This window comes from Crassostrea angulata, chromosome 2, assembly GCF_025612915.1.
Source record: "Crassostrea angulata isolate pt1a10 chromosome 2, ASM2561291v2, whole genome shotgun sequence".
Taxonomy (NCBI): domain Eukaryota; kingdom Metazoa; phylum Mollusca; class Bivalvia; order Ostreida; family Ostreidae; genus Magallana; species Magallana angulata.
This window is the reverse complement of record NC_069112.1, coordinates 74,432,554-74,440,328: the sequence shown is the minus strand read 5'-3', so window position 1 is coordinate 74,440,328 and position 7,775 is coordinate 74,432,554. Positions and strand designations below refer to the sequence as shown.

The 7,775-nt window shown below is 34.4% G+C and overlaps 1 pseudogene; it reads left to right on the top strand.

The window, feature by feature from the left end:
• The first annotated feature begins 4,852 nt into the window (after positions 1-4,852).
• On the top strand, positions 4,853-7,529 carry LOC128174852 (uncharacterized; annotated as a pseudogene).
• Positions 7,530-7,775: the final 246 nt, after the last annotated feature.

The following is a 7,775-nucleotide window of genomic DNA, read 5'->3' as shown; positions in this document are numbered from 1 at the left end:
CGTTTTTCATACTAAATATTAGACCATAATTAATCACCTGATTGTTATTTGATTTTTCTGGGTTTTTTCCGATTACGACAAAGAGCACACTGCAGGTGTGACCGGTCAGCAAAGAATGCTCTTTCCTCCTAGACACTTGATCCTATTTTCCAGGTCCGTGTTGCTCTGCATTGAATTTGTGCTTCGTTTTATGGATTTTTGAAATGGTTGACGGTTTGTAATCGTTCTTTATTTTTTGATGAGAACCATTTCCAAAAACTGTGAATTTTCTTAATTTTTTGCATTTTGCAGGAAAACAAATTTAACTTAACACCACAAAATGTCAACAGAAGAGAGACAACAATGATGAGCTTCCATTCAAGAGGTCCCTCGCTTCTAAATGAAAATTTGGGCCGGAGCTATGAAGACCTAAAGGTAACACTGCCGCCTATTTAAAGCACATTTGTGGACTTTAATCAGATACATGGATTTATAAATGCAATAACAAACAATTTTGCTTTCTAAAAAAACTATAACTTTATACCATACAATTGAAATCTCTTAACTAGTTTCAAATTTTACATTTATTATATTATTATAAATGAACCCCACAATATACATTGGTTTGCAAATTATGCATTTATATACATTTTAATGCCCTATTTCGTGTACTTTATATACATTATAGTAACACTTTCTAGGTTTCACAACATTTGTCATATTTTGGTTTTATCTTTTTAAAATAAAAAATAACTGAAAATAATTTAAGGATTCAATGTTGTCAATGATTGTAACATTAAATAATTTGAGTCATGTACTCTGTTTCCCACACCGCTCCACCACGTTTGACACCAACCTCTAATATCTGAGTCTTTAATACTGTGCGGTATCACCGACTAGTACTCTGGAATCGACGACGTAGCGACCGTCTGTAGGGGCTCACTCACTATAGATTACTACAGCTGGGAGGTCAAACCCAGGCTTCTCAGGCTCCACAGGGCGAAAAACAATCTTTAAGCAAGTCCTTAAAGGTGGCTTAAAGGATATACAATCTTGAAGCCACCTTCAAGTCACCTTTAAGCTGAGCTTATAGGTCCTTAATGTCCAAGCTTCTTTAAGTCACCGTTACGCCATCTTTAAGCCACCTTAACGCATCTTTAAGTGGCATTTACGCTTCTTTTAAGTTGTCTTTAAACCATCTTTAAGTTCCCTTTAAGTGGAACTTTTCACACTTTTCTTTTTCTTAGCCATTGGATCAAATTATACCAAACTTCGTACAAAGCATTTTATAAACTGAAAAAATCACTTCTTTATAGGGCGATAATTTCAAAAAAGTAAAGTTGGGGTGTGTCTCTTAAAACGCAACCTTCTCAAGAACCACAGCACCAGAAATACCAATGTGAATATAAGCTTCATTATATCGCAAAAATCATTTTTATTTAATTCTTCTACCCGGTTCAACACTGGGGCTCGAGAGACATTCACAGTTGATCATAGAAATATATAGGGAAAATTTAAAATCTTGTAAGAAGCTACAATTCTACAGTTTTTAAGATTACTATGCAAGCATCCTCAGAGAGGGCAGGCAGTTTAATCTGTTAGCACTGTGACCCTGAGACTAATACTGGGTGCAAGAACGGCTTTAAAGTTTATGTTTGAATTATATAAGACACATGTTTGATATCGTGTTCTCCAGAACTACAATGTTAAAGTTTCAAAGATTATCAGATATAAAAAAAAATTGACATCAGACTAATCCTAAGACCTAAAAAGGTGGTCCATTTTAGCATAAAACATATAGGAAACATTAAATGGACTTGGGCACGATTTAAGATCCACAACAATTGTTTTTATTTTTTAAGTTTAAAACGGTTTACTTGTGCATTTTAAATGATTGACAAAACTATTGAATGTTATAAAGTCAAATTACCAGCGAGATACAGAAGTAAAAATTCGTTATTATGTAAACAAAGCTCGAGTTTCCATTTTTTAGACAAAATGACTTGTGAAGAGGAGACCCATGGGGCCACATCGCTCACCTGAAAAAACAATGAACTTCATATGGACGTTCAAATGTTATTGTACTATACGGCCCCTCAGTAGAATAACAAAAAAAAAATAACTATTGTAAATTATTCGAATTTTACACTTATTTTTTCATACTGAGGCATGCACTCTGTTTCCTGTCAAAATCTTTGACAGTGTACCTTTATGGAAAACCATTTTTATCGAGAATATTTGAGAGCATAATTTTTATAACATCCACAAACAGAGTCACGTCATAACGTAACGCTATGTGACTCTATACAAAATTAAGTGTTTTTAAACAGCAAATTCATAAGCTTGTATAATCATAGAACAAAAATACATGTGAAATGATTTACCTTAAAATACTTAGTGTATATATTTAATTTCATAAAACCTCGTCTAAAATTAAATTAAAATGAAAAGAATATTGCGCTTGTTTGCGAAAGCTTCGCCTGAAATATAACAGGTAGTAAAAGTCGTGTTGTTTTATTCGGCCGTAACCAGGACAATAACGGTGCATGAGACTGTTCTTTGTAACAAACAGACGCTGGGGAACTTGCAGAACAAAATGATACCAAACAACGCACGAAAAACGTTTATTCTGCCATGATAAAAGACTACAAAAAGTAAGTAATTTTTAATCAAAAATCCCCCATTTTCTCGGACAGGTTGCATATCTGTTACATCATTTAATGAAATCGATATTATTTAACTCCTCTTCAAACTAATACATATACTTCTTTAGTAAACATCCGCGCTAACGAGCGCTTTTGACAATAACATGATACATATTTTGGCTGTAACTGAAATTTGACGTCGTCTGTGAACAGAGAAAATCACGGATGGAGTTTGTTTACTGTTACTACGGATATATTACGGGAAACAACTCTAGCAGGTTCAAATATGGGGCACCCTACGGGGAAATGTAGAATAATATCCCCATTTTCACTGTTATTTTCAACTCCTTATTAGCTATGCATTCATAGATTTTATAACCTGTATTATTGGAACTAGTTTTTTTGCAACACATGTTTAAGGCCATGCTATTATTAGAATACTTAAGAAGGAAAAAAATAAAACATTTAACAATGAAAAATTAAATGAAAATTGCACTTTGTATTGTACACTGATGATATAATAATAATTAAAAATAGGTTTAACACTCATGCAGAATGAACATCATTCAAATATATTAGTTGAAAAATAATTTTTATCCTTTCAAATACAATTACCGGTATATATTATGAAAAATTAAATTAATATCTATCTATATTGATCAAGTTCTCTCTAGTACTTAAGATTTATGAAAACACCGTCTTACAGAGTTATAATATAAAACCATGTAAATAATTAATTTACAAATACTTCTAATCTGTATAATATAGAAATTTTCAATGTTATTGAATATTTATTAAATCATATTTACACAAACGCAAATTACACAGCTGAAAATTGAAAAGAGTCTCAGTAATCTAGCTGTCACTACATCTTTAAAACATATATTTGACTTAAAAAATAAATATTTATTATTCATAGCTACGTACATATATAAAGAACATGCAATTAATGTGTTGAATAAAATGCGTTTTGAATAGCCAAGTGGTGATGCAAAGTTTTTTGCGGTCGATTAATTGATTTCCCGAAGAATCATAAAGTGACACATATTTTTTCTTTAAGTTTAAGAATTAAGGATATTAATTACATTTATCTAAACTGCTTGCATTTTTTTCAAGTTCTCTTGCAAAATTCTGAGTATGAGCACATCGATTATAAACATTTTTTAAAGCACTACATTTTGTTTACACTTGCATAAGTAGCATTCATTGCATTATGCTGGAAGTAATCATGATTCAGAATATTAACTGAATTTAAATATATACACTGTTATGTATATTCATTTCTCGATGCTCGTTTCCATAATTTATGACAAACTAATGGATACAAACACCATTATAAAATATGTACCTAGGTTTAGAAAATCATATTACTACATGCATCTGTATCTATGCTTTTTGTAGAGGGTACTTTCCGTACAAGCACGGGTATAGGCGAAATAATAGTAAAGGACACAAAACTCATTTGTATATTTACTTTTGTAGTATAATTTCTTTGATTAAATCAAGTTACACAAAAGTTAAACCACACATGTACATATGCACACGTGCGTGCGCGCATGCATGCACACTGCAGGCACGTAGCATCGTTTTTGAAAGTGGGGGGGGGGGCAGACTTATCCAAAAAATCTTGACAAGAAAAAAAAGGGGACAATTTGAAGTTTTCCAAAATCTTCAAAATCCTAATCTGTGGGGAGGGGGGGGGGGGGGATTTATAACTTCAACTTCACTCCTCATTTCCTTATTTTCATATCAATTTTTTACATACTCCCGAAAAAGTGGGAGGGGGGAGGCAACTCAATGATAATTCCATTTTTCATATGTAAATTTTAAAAATTTTGTTGCTGCGAGAAAAAGTGGGGGGGGGGGGGGGACCCCCCCCCCCCCCCCCCGATGCTACGATACATCAAACATAGTACATTATGCGATATGAAAGTTTTAAAAAAAATTAACACACATGGATGATTTTTTTTTTGATGGATTGTTGTAAACGTTAATACATGTAATTGATTAAAAAAACATTTATATATTCCATTTAATGGGAAAATATTTACACTCATTTTTTTAAACTCTGAAATCAAAACCAGCAAAAACTAATTAGTTATATATTTTAATACCGTGGTTCCATGTAACATGATTTGTAAATCTGATAATATACCGTTATTAAATTTTGACAGTTACTAACATCCAAGAGTATATTTATTTACGATTGGTTTGATTTTTATTTCAGAACTTGCTGGATACTGCTTATCGCTTTTTTTATTCAACAAACTCTTCGTCAGATGTCTTGCTCTACCCAAATGATTCGGAATTCTGATGTTATTAGCTCTAAAATATCACATCGGACATCCAAAACTGCTGAGTGGATAGTAACACAGTCAGAAAATTGTAATCCGACATCAACTAAGGTGGCTATTGGTCGATTATGGTCAGAATATGAAAAGCTTCGTAAGAACAAATCTAAAACTGACGGCAGCAGAAAGTTTACAGAATTCTTGGAAACAGAGTTTGCTCCACCCATATTATCAACAACAGTAAAGTCAAAATTGCCCGAAGCTACATGTCTGATTAACTCTAGCGGCGATGCCACGTCAACTGCCATATCCATATCAAACTCTCTTTTTATGGAAAACCAGAATCTAATTCAGGAAAAATTAACATTAAAGTCCGAGTTATCTGAAACTATATCTAACTTGCAAACGCTGAACATAAAGTCTGAAAACATATCAAGGAAAAACCGAGTGCTTCAAGAAAAACTTGTATCATCAAACAAAACAGTCAAACGCACTAAACGTAGAGAGGATTACTGGAAAACCAAATGTACAACAACTGACACAACAAAAGAAGACTATCAACAACTTATTTATGAACTGCAGGCTGATAATGATCAACAAAGAACGACTATCACCGAACTTCAAACTGCATTAAAGGAAAAGGATGATCAGATTGCTTATCTCATCGAACAGCTACAAGAGGGGGATGAAACGAGAGTCATCCATCTATTTGACAAGAAAGAAAAAGCATTCACCCCAGAACTCCATTTATGTGTGTACTCTCTTCTCGAACACAGTGTTCCTTCAACGCAAATTCGTAAGTATCTCATTTTCATAAGGATAAGGACATTGAACTACTACGGGTACATAATCCTGATTTTCCTCATCATTAAGCAACACGCACATGTACTGGATATACATTTAATTTCTTTCATATTTTTTTTTTCAGGACCAACCATAGAAGCATGTTTAAAGCTGGCTGGAAAAGAACCTGATCGACTTCCATCTCCTTCAACTGTGGCCAATATGAACATTCAAAGACTCTGTCTCGTTAACAAGCAACTACAAGATGAACTACCTGAAAAGATAAACACTACTCTACACACTGACGAAACATCCAAAGTTGGCATCAAGTACGAGGGATTTTCTGTTCGTGATGAAGAAGGTAATTACTTTGCTCTAGGACTTCGTGAAATGGGCAAAATCAGCACAGAACACACTGGATACTTTCAAGGAGATTTTGCAGGATATTGCTGACACCAGAAAAGAAACTCATCCTCAGAGTGCTGAAAACGAGATTTTATGTAACATTCAAAATACTATGAGTGATCGTGCTGCAACTGAGTTAAAGTTCAATGAGCTCTTAGAAAGTTACAGAGAGGAGGTGTTGCCACAGGTACGAGCAGATTACAACACCATGGATGATGAAGAGAAAGAAACAGTCAGTAGACTTAACAATTTCTTCTGCGGTCCTCATGGTCTTGTTCATATGGCAAATGCTGCACAGAAAGGATTATGTGAAGCAGAGGTAGGGAATTTTGCAGGAAATCCTCCAGTATTTGACAAAACGTTCTCTAAGAGTGATGAATCTGGTTGTTTCCGTTTAATCAGAAGTGCGTGCAAATCTTTTGCTAGAAGAGGGGATGAAAAATGTGGGTGTTATGGAGCCTTCCGAACATACATGCAGCCTTTTCTAACTGAAAATAGAATGATGTCACTTCCTCTTCAACCTTTCAAAGGCCATAGATTCAATATTCTGTTTCAAAATGCGACCTGTCTATACTTTTTACACCCCCACATGATTGCGTTCCTGGAAAAATCAGATACAGACAACAAAAGACTTTTAAAATCTGTTCTATCGGATCTTAATGTCTCCTTTTATGTTGCTGGACTGAAAGCGTTGGGTTTGATATCAAAGATGGTTACAACGCCCCTGTGGAATCTTCTTGAGAACAGCGACAAATCAATTGAAGACATGACACAGCGTTATCTCCATCTGTCTTTTTATTTGGTAGATGCTTGCGAAAACATCGTCGATTTCATGAAGGGAACCTTTCCATCTCTAACAGGAGTAGCGTTTCATGGTGACAAAATTTTCGAATCCTTAACTAAAGAGTCAACATATGATACTGACGTGGAAATCATTCTCATAGTCCTGTTACCATCAATCCGAAAAGTAGTACTTCATGTCTACAAAGATCATTTGCCAAATGGTAGATATGAATCATTCACAGAGGAACTCTCACAAGCTACCAAGAGTGTGGACAAACACAACTCTTATTCTGAGCGACTTTTTGCCTACATGGACCAAATCCTGAAATCAAAACCAAATATATCAACCCTGGCTATCGAGGCGTACACTCTGTTCTTAATGAACAAAACCTCCACATGGATAATGAGAAACAGTGAAAATACCGAAGTTCTTATTTCAGAAGCAAGGAGATCAGTTATTGATGAAAGGGAACTATTCAGCCGAAGAAAAGCAGAAATACAACGACAGAGAGAAGAAAGACAAGAGGAGGAGTTCCAAAAAAGAGCTGAAAAAAGGAGAAAAAAAACCGAATGCAGCTGGAAAAACAAAGTGATGACATTGTTAACTATGGCTTGTGGAAATCACCCCGAGAGTGCAAACTGAAACTGAAAGAGCTGAATCGTACATCAGACAAATGTAACGCTTTGAAAGCACAGCTTCGCTACAGGAAAATTTTTTAAAGCAGAATGATCTAGACAAAAAACTTTATTCATTTTCTAAAATAGGCAACAATGGAAAACGACACCCACTGACTCACATGGAACTTATGTCTAATCTGTTAAAAGTTCTAAAATCTGTTTAAATTGACCACCTGCAAATCATGTATGAAAATATTAATTACATTGATCG